The 15,918-nt window shown below is 39.7% G+C and overlaps 1 protein-coding gene across 1 annotated transcript in view; it reads right to left on the bottom strand.

Moving 5' to 3' along the window:
• The window catches only part of LOC124162918 (SH3 and multiple ankyrin repeat domains protein 1), a 212,181-nt gene extending 197,943 nt beyond the window's left edge, over window positions 1-14,238 (bottom strand). Inside the window, exon 1 of the mRNA XM_046539656.1 lies at window positions 13,962-14,238. The gene's annotated coding sequence lies outside the window, so the exon portion shown is untranslated. The remainder of the gene's footprint in view (window positions 1-13,961) is intronic.
• Between the last annotated feature and the right edge of the window lie 1,680 nt (window positions 14,239-15,918).

The following is a 15,918-nucleotide window of genomic DNA, read 5'->3' as shown; positions in this document are numbered from 1 at the left end:
GAAACTCTTTGTCTATCAAGTCATCTGTGTCTATCTTTCGCACCCGTTTTCACACAGTTGGTCCTCGGTGCCTCATTCAGGGATTAGCGAGGGTCAGCTGTTGGAGGGAGGGTTGTTGGGACGGTACTCTTAGAAGAATGCTTACAGGCAATCAAGGCAAAAGCTAGAGACATGGTGAATGGAAGGATATTGTGCAACAAGGATCGAGAAATGTTGGGAAGACAGCGGGTGGGCTGTGGAGAAAATCTGATGTGGCGAAAGCCTAGTGGAAATGATATTTTGAATAAAAAACGTTGAAGTCGAAAATAACCGGTGCTTCGGAAATGGAAAAAAGGCATTGAAAGTGGAGTCATGCGCCTCAACAAAACTGCGAATGATTGATGAATGGGTGTACGATCAGTTAATTGATGCGAGGCAGACGTGTGCAGATGATGACTTCGCAGGAGTGGGCACTCTCGGCCGCCAATCAGCAAATTTCCCCGATTTTTTCGTTCACAGCGATTTCTACGTGGATAACCTCTATAAAAAATCAATTTCGAATTGTGCAAAGGAAAATTACGATGAATAAAAAGAAAATGTAATGCTGACTAAAGGATGCATTAAAATATGCGGAGATTTTTCAAATGCAGACGAAAAATTTAATGACGAAATATGATAGCGATTTCATCATCACTGATCAAACTAGGTGCTCATAGAGAGTAGACATGTAGACTACGCTCAAAAGGGCACAAATCTGTGCTTATGCTAGTTAGGAGTATGCAAAAACTCACCCACTTATACACGAAGCAGTAAGCGATAACTGCGTCCGGAAAAATACTGCCAAGAGTGTTTTTGTGTACGAGAGAGACCAAGCAAGTGAATTTGGTCCTCCTGCGAAGGACGCTGTGAGAACACTGGAGCAAGAGTATCAAAATGTGACTGTGGTGAGCTCAACATCTAGAAAACTCACAACTCAATTGTGTGGAGTTTTCTTGCAAATGGTTCTAAACCCTTGTGTGGACGAGACATTTTTTTACTTATCGTAGATTCCTGGGGAGGGCAGACAAGTAATGAAATGAGCGACGTCCTCAAATTCGCATGAAAGTAAAAAAAATCCATACGCTAATGTGAAAATAATAAAACTGAAACATATTCAAATACTTTGATTTCATTTAAATAAATAGCATTTGAATCACATTAGGATATCACGTTTACCCCAGTGTAGAGCGATATGATTGGATGCACTTCCACAAAAATGGGACATGGCGGCCACTACTTTATATTCAATTTTTTATAAGATTCTAACTACATTGTAAAAATTACATTCCGTACATGCTAGAAAATCTTTGCCGGCCACTACTATTTGTTATTGGATAGGTTTCCTCATAGGTCTTCCGAAATGCTAATATGTCAGTAAAAAACAGAAGACATCCGAATTTAAGGAGTTCTATCGTCTAAACTAAGCAAAATATTTCAATGCAACAAAAAGCGTACGTAAGAATACTTATTTTTACGTTGGAGAATTCACTTTTAAAAATTTCGACACCATAGTATTTAGTGTACCTAATCTTTTCTAAAATAAAAGTGCCCTTTTCTGCGCATAAAAGCAAAATGCCCAACTTTGAGCGCTTGGTATTCTTGTAGATTTCGTCGCAGTAACGAACAGTTTTGATAAAAGAAAGTCAGATCTGGTATCAATATATTGCGGAAAACAAATTCTTAATACCACTGAAATTGATGTATTTGTGGTAAAAAAGCAAATCTCTGTTTGCTTCGAAACCAGTGGATCAATTTAAAATTGATTGCTACGATTGTGTACCGTAAAATGCAAGTAATGTAGGCACGTAGATAATACACGTAAAATGTCAGCAGTATATTTTCAATTGCATTCCACCACTGGTTACTTCAAAACGTTTGGTTTTAGGAATGATTACTATTGCGAGAGCAGACTCCTTCGGTGTATCCAAGGACAAGTTTTTCAGGGACGAAAGTCCGAATGGTTTCGAGTTTCATTTGCCTTTTTCGCTGCGAAGCAGTATAGAGTGTGGAAAAACGTAATCGTTCTTCATTGGTACGTATACTTTACCACTTTCATTAGCTTAATTATATATCTATTTGAAGCAGAATTATGATCATGATGTTTTGAAGCAAAGTAGAGAGGAAGGACATTGATATATCTCTCACCTACCTCAGGGAAAAGGAAGAATCCCGAATGTGAATGCATACTTCAACGTTTGATCGCATACTTAAAAATCCCTCCACCCATTACTCTTTCTTTTAAAGGTTAAGCCATGGCCAACTTTAAACAGGCCGGAACATGGAATTTTGGCAACGCTGTGCCGGGGTCCTATCGTGTTTGTTTGAGAGCATGGCGACTTATGCGTGAAGAGTATCCGTGTAACCAAAGAAGCATTAAATCTCTTGTTAAAAAGGCAGAACTGGACTTCTTTTGTGGATATCATATTGGCTAAAGGTACGTACAATAGTTTTAAGATAATTTTTGGGAGCTGAATGAGGAAAATCACGTTTATTACTTCAAAAGTGTTGCGGTCACATGCCGGCCGGCCATTAATGGTGGGGAATTGAGAGTGCAACAATACTGGTTTAAAAGGGGGAACAAGAATTATTTTTCTGTACTTTGTTTTGCCTTACGGTAAGTAAAATAGTTTAAAGATATTCTCAGTGAATTGTGAGTGGATATTCAGCAGTATTTCATCCAAAGCATAGCGTCTGTTGGCGGCCGGCCACGAAGTAACCTTGAGAGTACACAAATGAAACGAGGCGTATTTGTCGGGATATAAATGCTGCGTTGTTTTTACAATATTATTATTCTCGGGTTAACAGTGATTGCTATATTTGGTGTGCCTTATGAATAACTATGTGTAGTTGTGTTTATAATAACGTCGTATATTATTGAACGACGAATGGCTTCTCGTTAACTCTGTTAATATATGTCTCCAGGTACTGATGTTATTCATATTTTCCAAACTTATCATGAATGCACTGCTTTTTTTCTGTGATCAGCGAAACTATCTTTATTAATGCAACTTTCCATTGTTTTCATCAAAGGGGCCCAAGCGTTGTTGTGTGCATATTGCAGAAGCAACTACCTATCCACCAAAAACAAGGGGTATGTGACTGTTCCAGTTCACCAAAGATGAACGCAGTAGACAGAAATGGCTGAAGAATATCCATCGGAAGGATTGGAATCTTTCTTCAAGCGCAATAGTTTGCGTCAAGCATTGTGCTGAGCGGGATATCCTACACCGAGTAACTTACATGAATAAGAACGTTGAAGTGAAAAGTTACGAGTTAGATCGCCTAAAGTTGTCCTCTGGTGCTACTCCCACAGTGTTTCAGGCCCTCTCCTCTTCTTAAAACTTCTTATTGTGATCAGTGAACCATGAAAATCTGTGAACATGAGTAGATGAGTTGTACTTCTAAGAAATGAAATCAGGAAATATTGTATGAATCAGTGGAACATGAAAAGACTGCTGATGAAATGACAATATATATCTTTATTTCCGAAAGACATGCTAATTTGACATCTGGCCGCCTTCTAATACTGAAGGTACATTGGAAAATCAATTGCTACTAAGTGATATGGAATATATAAGTGGTATTTTGAACTAATTCATCTTTCCCTTCCAGGTAAAACTTCTTGTTGTGATCAGTGAACTATGAAAACCTGTAAACATAAGTAGATAAGATCTTGGAAATGAGATCAACAAATATTTTATGAATCAGTGAAACATGAAAGAACATTGATGAAATGTCAATATTTGTTCTCGTATCGATAAGGGTACCTTAATTGATATTTATCTGCCGTACTATACTCTAGGTATGTTGAAAATCCAAGGGTACTGAGTGATATCATATATGCGTGGTATTTTTGAACTAATCCATCTTTCTATTGCAGGTAAAACTCCTTATTGTGATCAGTGAAGCATTAAAATCTGTGGAAATAATTAAAGATGAATTATTTCTTGGAGATGAAATGAACGAATATTGTATGAATTAGTGAGAACATGAAAGAACTACTGAGGAAATGACGATATAAGTTCTCATATTGAAAAGACTTAGTAAATTGACGTCTAGCCGCCTTCCAATACAGTAGGTATATTGGAAAATCCATGAGTGCTGAGTGAAATTATGTATATATGTGGTATTTAGAACAACATAATAATTTTCTCTGCAGCTAAAACTTCCTTTAGAGTGAACTTTGAAAATTTGGTCTTATAATCAATTATTAAGAACCTGGTGTGGCTACCATTATCGAGATTAATTCAATAATTTCCTTTCGTTTGTAAAATTTGATTTGATTTTAATCAGTATTGAGTTATACGGTAGTATAATGTTATTTGTTGAGGCATTTCTCCAATTCGGAAGTCATTATTATTTCATTATACTGGTCTTGGTGTTTAGAAATATTAGATTGACAATATATTTATCTTCCTTATGGCTTCATATTTTTTACACATTTTTGTCTAATATATAGAATGTTAAGACTAGTTTTTTTGCTATATCACATAAAGTTTTCTAATTAGCCCTTACATTTGTACTGATCATGTTTTTTTCATCAAAGTTTTCCATCAGATAATGTGGTGCCTGTGAAACTGATAGCTGTTGCTGGTGACGGTTCATCGGTGAACTTCAAATGGCACGATCTATAGAGGTTGTTTCCGGCTGAAATTGAAATTAAGAACCTGTGGCAGCTTTTATTTATTCCACTTTCTGGAGTAATATTTATGCTTTGATGGCCATGCCTTGTGACATTGTGAGGTTGTTTGATATGTTGTTTGACCTCTTCAATATGAAATGTTTACCGGAAAATGTATATATCTGATTTTTATTTTAAATAAATGTTGTTAAACGTCATACATTTTTTTCTCTCCTAAAATACCGTGGCGAAAGGTGCTATAAAATAACGCATTACTTTTTAACATGTTAATTTATTAGGTTATTCAGGGAGGTGAAATGATGTTTATTTTAAAGCCGCTCTTTATTTCTAAGTCAATAAATTTTATAGGGTGCTATTCTATATAAACAACCAATGGGTTAAGCGGTAAACTAAGCGGTATTTCCTTCTTGGTCTGAATTTCTGGGTCGTCGATCGCGGTACTTAAATATATTTCCGTGCATAATCTCTCGTATCCCTTGCCTTGTTATTAGTTCTCACGATTACTTTTAATAAACAGCTGTTATAATACGAAATACAACCACTCGAATAACTCAACCCTACCGTAGTTTTTATCTTAACTTTAGGGAGGGTGAACGGAGGTCCATCCGTATTTACATCACACAACGTCAACAGCTGAGAGGCCGATCCACCGGACCCCAGGCAGTAGGACCCCTGACGTCACGTAAAGCGCTGTCGATAAATTGCATGTTCCGGCCTGTATTAGAGTTGGCCATGGTTAAGCTAAAGACATATGTTCATTAATTATTACCCACTTTATGAAAGATAAAATTATTTGAATACATATTTTTATCGTGCGTAGCCTTCAGGCTACCATCGCACTTCACCGAAAAGAAAAGGCACCAACTGAGGCCCCACTTTCGCGCCAACGCAGAGGCACGGCCGCGCCGACACCCTGCCTGGCCCAAAACCGCTGCGCTGCTGGATGGAAAATATTTCACAAAATAAAAGTGAGTGACTGTGTCACATGTATAGCTTAATCTGATTGCAAGAATTAACAAAAGCCTTCCTCGTCGCTTCGGCTTGGGGAAAACATTGTTCCGCCTTACAAGGTAGAACAGCAAACGCATCTATCTGCAGCTGGGCTCATTTACGGGGGACGGTGATCCGATGAATAGAAATAAATGAGCAAATCTAAGTAAGTTCCCGGGAAGAGTGAGCGCACGAGGTCACACGTGTGCCCCCGAATCGCTCGTCGCAATCGATGCCACTCTCAGGCACCGTCATCAGAGAAGAGACGAAATGCTGGGTATGGTTTTCATTTTAGAATTGCCTCGTCTACAACCACTTTGTCCATTCACTACACTCAGCAAACAATTTTAATAGTTGCAGGACTTGCTGCTTGGCTAAATACAGTGTGTATATGGGTTTATATGCATAATAAACACCTATGGGTGTATATTACACATACTAATAGTAATATATGCTTTGTAAATTAACAAATATCCTCGAATAGTTCTAACTCTATGCCCTCCAAACCATAGGAATACATTAAGTGATTACATTAATAAAAGATAAAAAAACACTCTTTGCAGACCATTAGGTTTAGTAAGTAGCATCACTTTAAGCAAGAAATGTCTTTGAGAGGTATACACAGAAGAAAAAGGGTTTTTGTTTAACTTTTTAACTCCAGCACTAGGCTATAGAGTTTTCACGCAATGCCAAACTGTCTCCAGATAATGATTATTTACTGCAGTGGCATCAAGACACACTGCTTCGATTTCTCTTACCACCCCTGGACTCCTAGAAACTCTAAAAGCTTTTTACTTAACATGAAGCAATTTGACCAAGTCACGCCTCAAACCATAAACCCTTATACTCATCAAGTACCGAACTTATACAATTGTTGCCTGACTATCGACCTATTTCATAGGCTATCCTATGTCTTTATTTTTTTTATCTTAGAAGCATCTGAAAACAAAAAAATGCGTATTTGTCAAATTCAAAAGTTAATTTCAAGCATCGTCATAAAATGATTCGTGAAATATTTTTTTATAATTTCAGTTCTTTTTAAGTGTTGTCTTGGTATAGCCTGAGGGTCATGACCAGTCTCTGAAGCGGTTAAATAATGTTTACGTCCGAAAAAATTACTTGTGGATGATTGATAAATACTCCCTTAAATATTCGATAATTTCGATAAAGTATTCAGGATTGAAATTCTTCAAAGATTCGATATTTAAATTGTAGGTGGACGTCGTGATCAACACGGGAGGAATAAGTGGCATGATCTAGTGAAACACACTTGTTCCTTCCCACTCTTGCAAGACTAAGCCCAAAGTTTCAATTTATCTGAAATTTCATCATTGGATAAAATATTGCTTGATACGACGTTCATTTGCAATATATATTTAGGGCCAATCTTTCTAAAGCCAAAAATTAAGATTCCTGGTATTTAAAACATGAGTAAGTAGGCACAAATATATCTACACCTACATAATACCCCGCAAGCCGCCTAAAAGGCGTGTTGCAGGGGGTGTTAGGACACCAGCCGTTTACAGCTAAAAAAAATGAAGTGCTCTAACGATGTTGGGACTAGCATTTATTAAAGTCCAAGCGATCACAGAGTAATCCTTGCAACGTTAAAAATTGATGTAGTGTCAGCCGTAAAACCAAAGCGCAATATTTACTTATTTGATAAATGAAACTTCACTAAATTTGCCGAGATGCTTAATGACTCCTACAAAAAATTTGTAGTTACATCAAAGGACCAAAGCACAGATGTAACATGGACACAGTTCTTAGAAATTCAGCGCCAAGGAATCAATGAACATATTCCGCAAAAACTGAAATGTGATAATAAGGAACCTCGCTGGTACAACAACGATGTCAGAAGGGAACGTAGGAAACAGAGAAAACTATACAACTTGTACAGAAAGTCAATTACGTAACGTTTTTTCACGTAATAAATCGAAGGAACTTGAAGCTAAAGAAAGTTACGCTGCACAACGCTCAATGACCAAGAAATCAATGCGAACTGCAATGCGAAAGTTTAAGAAAAAAGTTCTCGGTGAATTACTCGAAGAAAATCCGAAATCCTTTTGGTCGTACGCGAGAGAGCTTCAGGGAAAACATTCAACCGTAGATTCGTTATTTGATAAAGATGGTAAACTCGTCACCGAAAATATTGACAAAGCTAACACTTTATATTCCCACTTCGAAAGTGTATACACTACTGACGATACCGAATTCAATTTAGACATTCCATATACTGAGGAATCGATGGAAGAAATATCTATACAACGTGATGGGATAACTAAACAACTACCATCGATTAAGAATAATAAATCTCCGGGTCCGGAGGGAATACCCACGCGAGTCCTCAAGAAGTTAGCTCCACAGATCGCAACTTACTTAGAAATAATATTCAAGAAGTCACTCTCCGAAGGGAAGTTACCGCTAGACTGGAAAATTGCAAGCGTTACACCCATATTCAAAAAGAGAAACAGACATGACCCAGGCAACTACCGTCCGATTTCATTAACATCGATTATAGGCAAGATACTTGAGCATGTCATCGTTAGCAATATCATGACTTTCTTGGACAGACGTAACTTCCTCCATGACTGTCAGCACGGATTCCGAAAAGGTAGATCATGCGAAACACAGCTCGCGCTCTTTCTTCACGACGTTATAAAATCTGGTGAATCGAAAAGACAAGTTGACGCACTATTTCTAGATTTTAAGAAAGCTTTCGACACTGTACTTCACAACAAACTTTTATACACATTACAGTCATGCGGATTAAACGAAACAGTTGTAAACTGGATACGCGCCTTTCTCAGAGATCGTAAACAAAAAGTAGTTCTTGACGGAATTAGCTCTGATGTTGTAAAAGTTACATCAGGTGTTCCACAAGGAAGCGTAATCCGCCCCCTGTTGTTCATTATATACATTAATGATCTCTGCTCCCGCATTAGTAGTAAAATACGTTTATTTGCTGACGACGCTGTCATCTACCGCGAAATTAGTGATCATGCTGACTATGAAATTCTATCATCTGACTTAAACAACGTTCATTTGTGGAGCCAAGAGTGGGGACTCGAACTTAATCTGAGCAAATGCATGGCGGTACATTTCTTGCGGAATTCGTCCAACTCTAACCATGTTTATGCAGTGGATGGTATTAACATAAAGGCTACAGACGAAGTGAAGTACCTGGGAGTTACGATAACCTCGAACCTCACGTTGGTAACACATATAAAGAATATTTGCGGCATAGCCCTGAAGAAATTAGGATTCGTCAAGCGTATTGCGGGAAGATTTTCGGATGAGAAAGTAAAAGAAAGGTGCTATTTCGCTCTCGTCCGACCGCACCTTGAATATGCAGCGAGCGTATGGGATCCGGTGCAGAAAGACTTAATCCGCGAACTGAATAAAATACAAAGGAAGGCTGCGCGTTTCGCCAAAAACTGCTACGGGCGTACAGACATTGTTACCCAGATGTTAAGCGAATTGGGCTGGGAGCCGCTGGAGACTCTGAGGCTGCGCGCTAGGCTTACATTGCTTGAACAATTGAGAATGGATATCTTTAAGAGAGACACAGAGAACATAATATTAGAGCCACACTAGATCTCCAGGTCCGATGGAAGCGATAAATTAAGAGAGATGTTTTGCCCAACGGATAGATATGAGAATTCGTTTTTCCCCCGAACCATAAAGGACTTTAATAAACGCAAGTCCCAACCTCGTTACAGCACTTCATTTTTTTTTTTTTGTAAAAGACTGGTGTCCCAACCCACCCCCCACCCCCCCGCCACACGCCTTTTAGGCGGCTCGCGGGGTATTATGTAGATGTAGATGGTTCGGGGGATAAACGAATTCCCATATCTATCCGTTCGGCAAAACATCTCTCCTAATTTATCGCTTTTATCGGGCCTGGATTATTAAGACTATTACTCCTGGAGTAAGTATTTCACGCATTTAGATTTAAAAATGACTATATTTATTTTTCGCGATAAAATGAAAAGTGAAAAATTTCAAGCGCGCGAAAACGCGACGGCTAAGTTTGAATGCCGCGAAAACTCTGTGTGACGTCGTTCTGGTTCCCGCTGCCGCAAGTGAGGTGACCTTGGGACGAGGCTTTGAGCGCTGATACGACGCAGGATACAAGCAGGTAGCAGAGTACCCTGCTAGCTGGTAGCGCTTGGCTTAAATAAGGATTATTAATACCTTATCAAACGAAGAAAACTTTCCGACCTTAGACAGTTCTAATAGGTGATTATTATTATTAATAAAATTAATAATAAAAATAACTTTTATTTGCCCAAGAGATACATTGTAAGCAAGCTCCAAGTATATAAGGCACGTCAAAAAAAAACATATCAATACCAGCAAGACATACACAATCATTGCTGATGTTTTAAGTAGTCATTTACATTATAAAAACAGTAACACAATAGATAATTATAGACTAAATTCTTGAATGCAGCCATTGTTTTTTCTTTTTTTATAAATTTTGGTAGGTGGTTGTACAATTTTACACACATATGACGAGGTCCTTTAGAATACATGACAAGATTAGATGACAGCACATGCATATCATTACACCTTTTTGTCTCATAGTTATGGAAGTTCTTATTTGAGATAAAATCAGCTTCATGCTTTCTTACATACAGTACGGAATAATAAATAAATAATGAAGGCAGGGTTAAAATTTTTTGTGACTGAAAAAAAGGCCGACAGTGAGCCCGAAAAGGTTTACGACAAATCATTCTTAATAGCTTCTTTTGTATTAAAAATACAGTATTTAATGAGGAGGGAGTTCCCCACAATATAATCCCGTATGAAATTCTAGAATAGAAAAGACAATAGTACAATGTTTTCAGTACAAAAGAACAAAGTAAATGCGGCCGTACCACTTTTGTTAATTACTGCTATGCGATCAGGCTTCAGGCTTACAGTATGCTTTAAAACAGACAATATATAAAATACTGAGTTCAATTTTTTACATAAATACGACACATGAACATCCCACTTTATATTTTGTTCAATATATACTCCATGAAACTTAAATTTAGTCACAACATTAAAATTTTGTAGTTGAAACAGAGTACTATTATTTACACACTGATTGCATTTTGCTTAGAAAAACATAGCTAGTGTTTAGTTACTATTTAATACGAGTTCATTGTGATTACACCAGTTTATCATTTGCCGTAACAACAGTTCACCAGCTGTGATTAAATTTCTTACAGATTTATTAGATGTTACTACACTCACATGAGACATTAAGACATGCTTCCCTGAGCTCTGTGCCTCATGCATGCATTGGTGATCTCGGACGATGTAAAACTCCTATCCACTCGTATAGAAACTAGGTCCTTGTGACGTCACGTGGAGTGGCATCGCATGGACGGCAATCTGGCCTTTTTCAAATGAGGATAAAAATTGACCATTGCCATTCGTCTAAACTAGTATTTATAAAACCAAATCATTTGTATATTATTAATACACTAACTGTGGGTAACGAATCACAATCAATGCCTTCGTTTTCTTTGATGAAGGAAACTACCCTATTGACGATCATGCTTCCTTCGAATGAATATTCGCTAGATATTTCATCAAATTATTACAGGTTCCTGAAAGAAAAAATAAATGATTCCGTACTAATGCGTTGAAAGAGTTCCTCTTCATCGCAGATGGACATCAATAAGAGGACGATTTTCGCAACGGATGACCACATCACCTGTCATCAACAATATACACCACACAAATGAAAAGAAGGCTTCGTTGACTTCCACTGATTTATTTTCTCGGAGCGACATGTTTCGATATGTACTTGAAAATGACATCTATGGATCGAAACGAGTCGCACCAAGAAAATTAATCAGTGGCAGTCAACGACGTCTTCTTTTCATTTGTGAATATCAACTTCCACATAGTCGAGCCTGATACCAATGGACGTAATATATACCTCTCACGTTTTTACAGAACAATCCTACGTTAATGGGGTCTGTGGGTTTCGACAAGGCTTTTGATGACTTACATTGGAGTACAATGTTCGCAATCCTGAAAGAAATTGGATTGTTCCGTAATGAACGGAGAATTACACACAAATAAAAAAGAAAGAAGCTATGATCAAATCTGGACCCAGCTGCGAAGGAGCAACAATAAGGAGAAAAGTGAGGCAAGGTTGTCTCCCATAATTTCCTAAGTATTCATTGCGAAAGGTATCGACGAAATCCACAGGCCAGAAGTAAAAATGAAAACATTAGCATTCAGTGATTTCCGATGGCACAGTAGGGTTATTTTCAGACACAGAGTCAAATTTCCTTCATCAAAGAAAGTCTGGAGTAAATTCAATTAACCATGGAAAACATAAGGACCAAATGTGAGCTGAAAATAAACGCAAAAAAGATAAAAGACCTGGGAGAAAGAGCGAAGGCCTATGTGAAAGTAGGAAAACATAGAATAGAGGAAGTTAAGGAGTTCTGCGTCTTGGTAGCCGATCAACGGTGGACGAAGCAAGAAGGCGATAGCCAGCAGAATAAGGGGACATCCCCCAAAAAGAGGATTTTTCTCAAAGCTGAAAATATATGAGCGATGAAGTCAGGAAGCAATTTATTGGGATTTACATTTGGAGTATGCATGGGTTAGCGGTAGTGAGGCAGCCGTCGCGCAGATGACTGCAGCGGAGAAGTCAACGCTAGAAGCTGTCGGGATGTACTGTCACTGATTAATAGTGTACAAGTGGGAAGTAATGCGAGTGCCTCATCACAGCGAGAGGATCGGCAGCCAATGGAACGACTCCGCAGCGGCACAGCTAGAGGCACAGTGGCATGGCGACTGGAGGAGCGAATGCCCTCCAGCTGGAGTGAAGCCCTCCAACAGATTGGGAGATGGAGAAGGAAGGCAAATTCGTCGTCTATCGAGTCGACGCCTTCGTGAGTGTTCCCGCGCAATGGGCCCTAAACATGTGGAGGTCCGTTTCCCGATCTGTCGCCGACTCCTCGAGCTATTCGTTGCGAAAAATCGCTCTCCCTTTCACGGGTAAGTTGATGCAAACCGTGACCATGATGAAGCGGCTGGATCAACGCCTCTCCACCACTTTTATTGTCCATGGGCCTCGCGTGGTTCGTATTCGTTCACAATACTGTGATCCATTATTATCTTTCACAAAAAATTTACCCTGGGCGAGTGAATTGCTATGAACTCTAATAACGTCACCAACTCATGAAAAGTGGGCGCCGACTGTCGCGTCATTTCATTTGAAACTTTAACGGCTGAATGAGGAAAACATTTTTTTCGCTCATCACCTCAACTCTTTTTATTAATTGCGTTTGGTCGTGAACGCAATGTTTGTTAAGAGCACGGCCAGCCCCGGAAACAAGCGACGATCGCCCGGCAAATGGTATCGAAATGAAGAGGAGAGCGCGCCCCGATTATTCTGCGCCGTGCGCGCCATCTACTCGCCGCCGTCGAGAGTTAAAGCAGAGGGATCGATGCGAGTGAGACCATTCCATCATTCGTTCGTGCGCACATTGAGAGCGTACAGAATGCGGGAGGATGTGTGGAGACGTCCACGAGGAATAGCTAGCCAAAGCGAAGAGCAATTGCCAACAAGCACAGCGTCAAGTGCAGAGGGGCGTTGTCATTCGAGGAGCATGAACACTCCAATACGACCACCCTCAACACATGCGCAAACTCAGTTGCAATTCCAATATTCAAAATCAAATCTTCCTCCAGCTGCTTCCCTCGTCAGATATTCGCTCATATAGTGCAAATTTTACACTTTACCTAGTCGCAGGTACATAATACATTTATTTGACCCGTGTCCGTGGCTCTCCAGGTAGCACTGGTGGATGGGAGTAACAATTATCTAGACGCACGTCCAGCATATTTTGCAATTGCATTAAACCCGGCACACGACCACCCAAGATGCTATTGCAACATTGGTCCCGACTTGGTTCGCGTGGCGGCGCCACCCGCTGCCCAAGCAACACGAATTAAACGGAGTAGGCGTTGTTCTCTGAGGATTCTCACGTTCGTTAAATCTTTTGAGGCGAGGTAAACCCTTGCCGGCACGATGCCTCGAGGATTCGATTTGCACCCGGGTATGCTCCTCAGCGTCTGCCATTGAGTGAATCGTCGAGGGAATTGCGTGAATAGCCAAACAACAATAATAATAATAATACTCCTACTGCGGATGACGTCATGTTGAGGGATGCTGGAGGAAGTAACCATTGCCTGGGCAATATGGCCGTCGTGCGCAATGAAAACGCCCCAAGGGCCAAGGGAGGCGATGTTGCCACCAGCATCTGCGATACCCGGGATAGGTACTCACCGTGGTCGCCGGCTCCTCCAGTCCCAAACACAATCAATCAACTGCACTGCACAGGCACAAACACAACAACAAGAGCAGGGTCGCCACCACAATGATTCCACCACATAAGTATAAGTGCGCGAGTGTTAAGAAATACAACTGAAGTAAGAAATGTCGATGGTGATGATAATATCCGATACAATGCGCAACGATTAGAAGAGATGAATAAAGTACGTGTCTGTCCAGCCCCCGAGACTCCGAGGGCACACTGTCTGCTGGCCCATCATGCACTCCGCTCTATTGATCTTCTTCTCTTGGGCGGCGCGGCCGTGGGGGTGGGCCAGCGCATGCGCGCCAATCAAGACGGAAAACAAAAGAACAAAGTAAATGCGGCCGTACCACTGTTGTTAATTACTGCTATGCGATCAGGCTTCAACGACGAAGTGCCACATTAGCGGCGTAGCCATCGCCACGCTGCTACATTGCATAATAGCGGGAGAGCGTAGGCTAACAACGAAATAACATCGTTTCGACGACCAATTGGTGAGATGTGAACGTTGACGCGGCCGACGAAGGCCGCTGCGCTCCGAAGTGCATTTAGATGGAATGCACAATCCATTCATTCCCAGGAATAAAAAATAAAGATGCTTTGCACGGGGAAAATCGGGCTAAAATGAGATTTACAGATGCAACATGGAAAAATTGGCAGAGTAAAGGCGATGACACAAAGTGCAGCTGTCCAATGGGAATAAGAATGAATAGAATAAAAGAGTCGAGTCCAAAAAAAGCGGATCAGAGGCAATTTGAAGCATTGCGCGGATTGTGAGGGGATGAAGGAATTGACACCCAAAACACTTGGATTCCTTTTCCCGGGTCAATAAAACCGAAGACCATAGGTTCATTTTTCAAAATGCCAAGAGGATGCCTTGCTACGTGCGAGGATAGATGCCCTACTCCGTCCCCTAGTAGATTGGCGTATTGTTTCTGTCGGGAGCGTTTCAATCAATTTTCAAAAATGTCCGCAGGGCAGCGATGAGGTCAGGGATATCCATGAATTCTCATAGTAACTATATAATGAATGCAATCGTGAGAACTAGCAGTTTAAAATTAGCTAAGTAATTTGATAGAAAACGTCATCACGAATGTAAATAAGTGTTTACATTCGTGATGACGCGTGCTGCATAAGGAATAGTTATTAATTGCTTTAAATCGAGAATATAAACTAAATAATCTTACTGGATAAGAATAATGAACTCTTCAAGCACCAAGACAGTATTTGATTTGGCAAAATCAAGTACCGTATTGAGCCATTTTCCATTACGTATAAGGAATATATTAATTTTTATTGTTAAAAAGTTTATAAGTTAGTAAAAGAGTCCGTTTCCCCACTTTAAGCACGCGATTTAAGTCCATTCTCCATGGAATGCACTCAAAGAAAGAAACCTTTCAGTGCACCTCTTGCAGTGCCCAGCGATTACAAAATGAGAGTCATTCGTAGCAATATTTATTAATTTTACTTTCTGGTGCTTATTTTCTGTCACTAATGTATCTGTTATCCACACATAAAAGTGAATGAGACCATATTGCATCCACCCGCTTGCCGCGTCGCCGTACTCTCCGCCGCCGCCGGCCAGAACCGGAGTCGTCCGTGCGTTCGAAAAAACGATTTAAAATTCGGGGTTGCAAATTGGTGCAAGGTTTGACTTTAGATTCACAATATAGAAGCTTCAAAGAACGACATGATATAAGTTACTTAGTGTAAGCCGGTGATAATGTCTACTTTTTTTCTACGTTTATGTAAAAAAATGGGTTGAAAACAGGCTCCGCCATTTTGTTATATACCTATGGTTATTGATGAAACAAAATCTTTAAAAACCCTTCAAATGAAAGAATAGGAAGTTTTTATTAAGATGGTATAACAGTTTTGTCGATAAAACTATTTATAAAACCACTGCACGAGGATAAAGTCGGCAATTTT

This window comes from Ischnura elegans, chromosome 7 (genome assembly GCF_921293095.1).
Source record: "Ischnura elegans chromosome 7, ioIscEleg1.1, whole genome shotgun sequence".
Lineage (NCBI taxonomy): Eukaryota > Metazoa > Arthropoda > Insecta > Odonata > Coenagrionidae > Ischnura > Ischnura elegans.
This window is presented reverse-complemented; position numbering and strand designations above follow the sequence as displayed.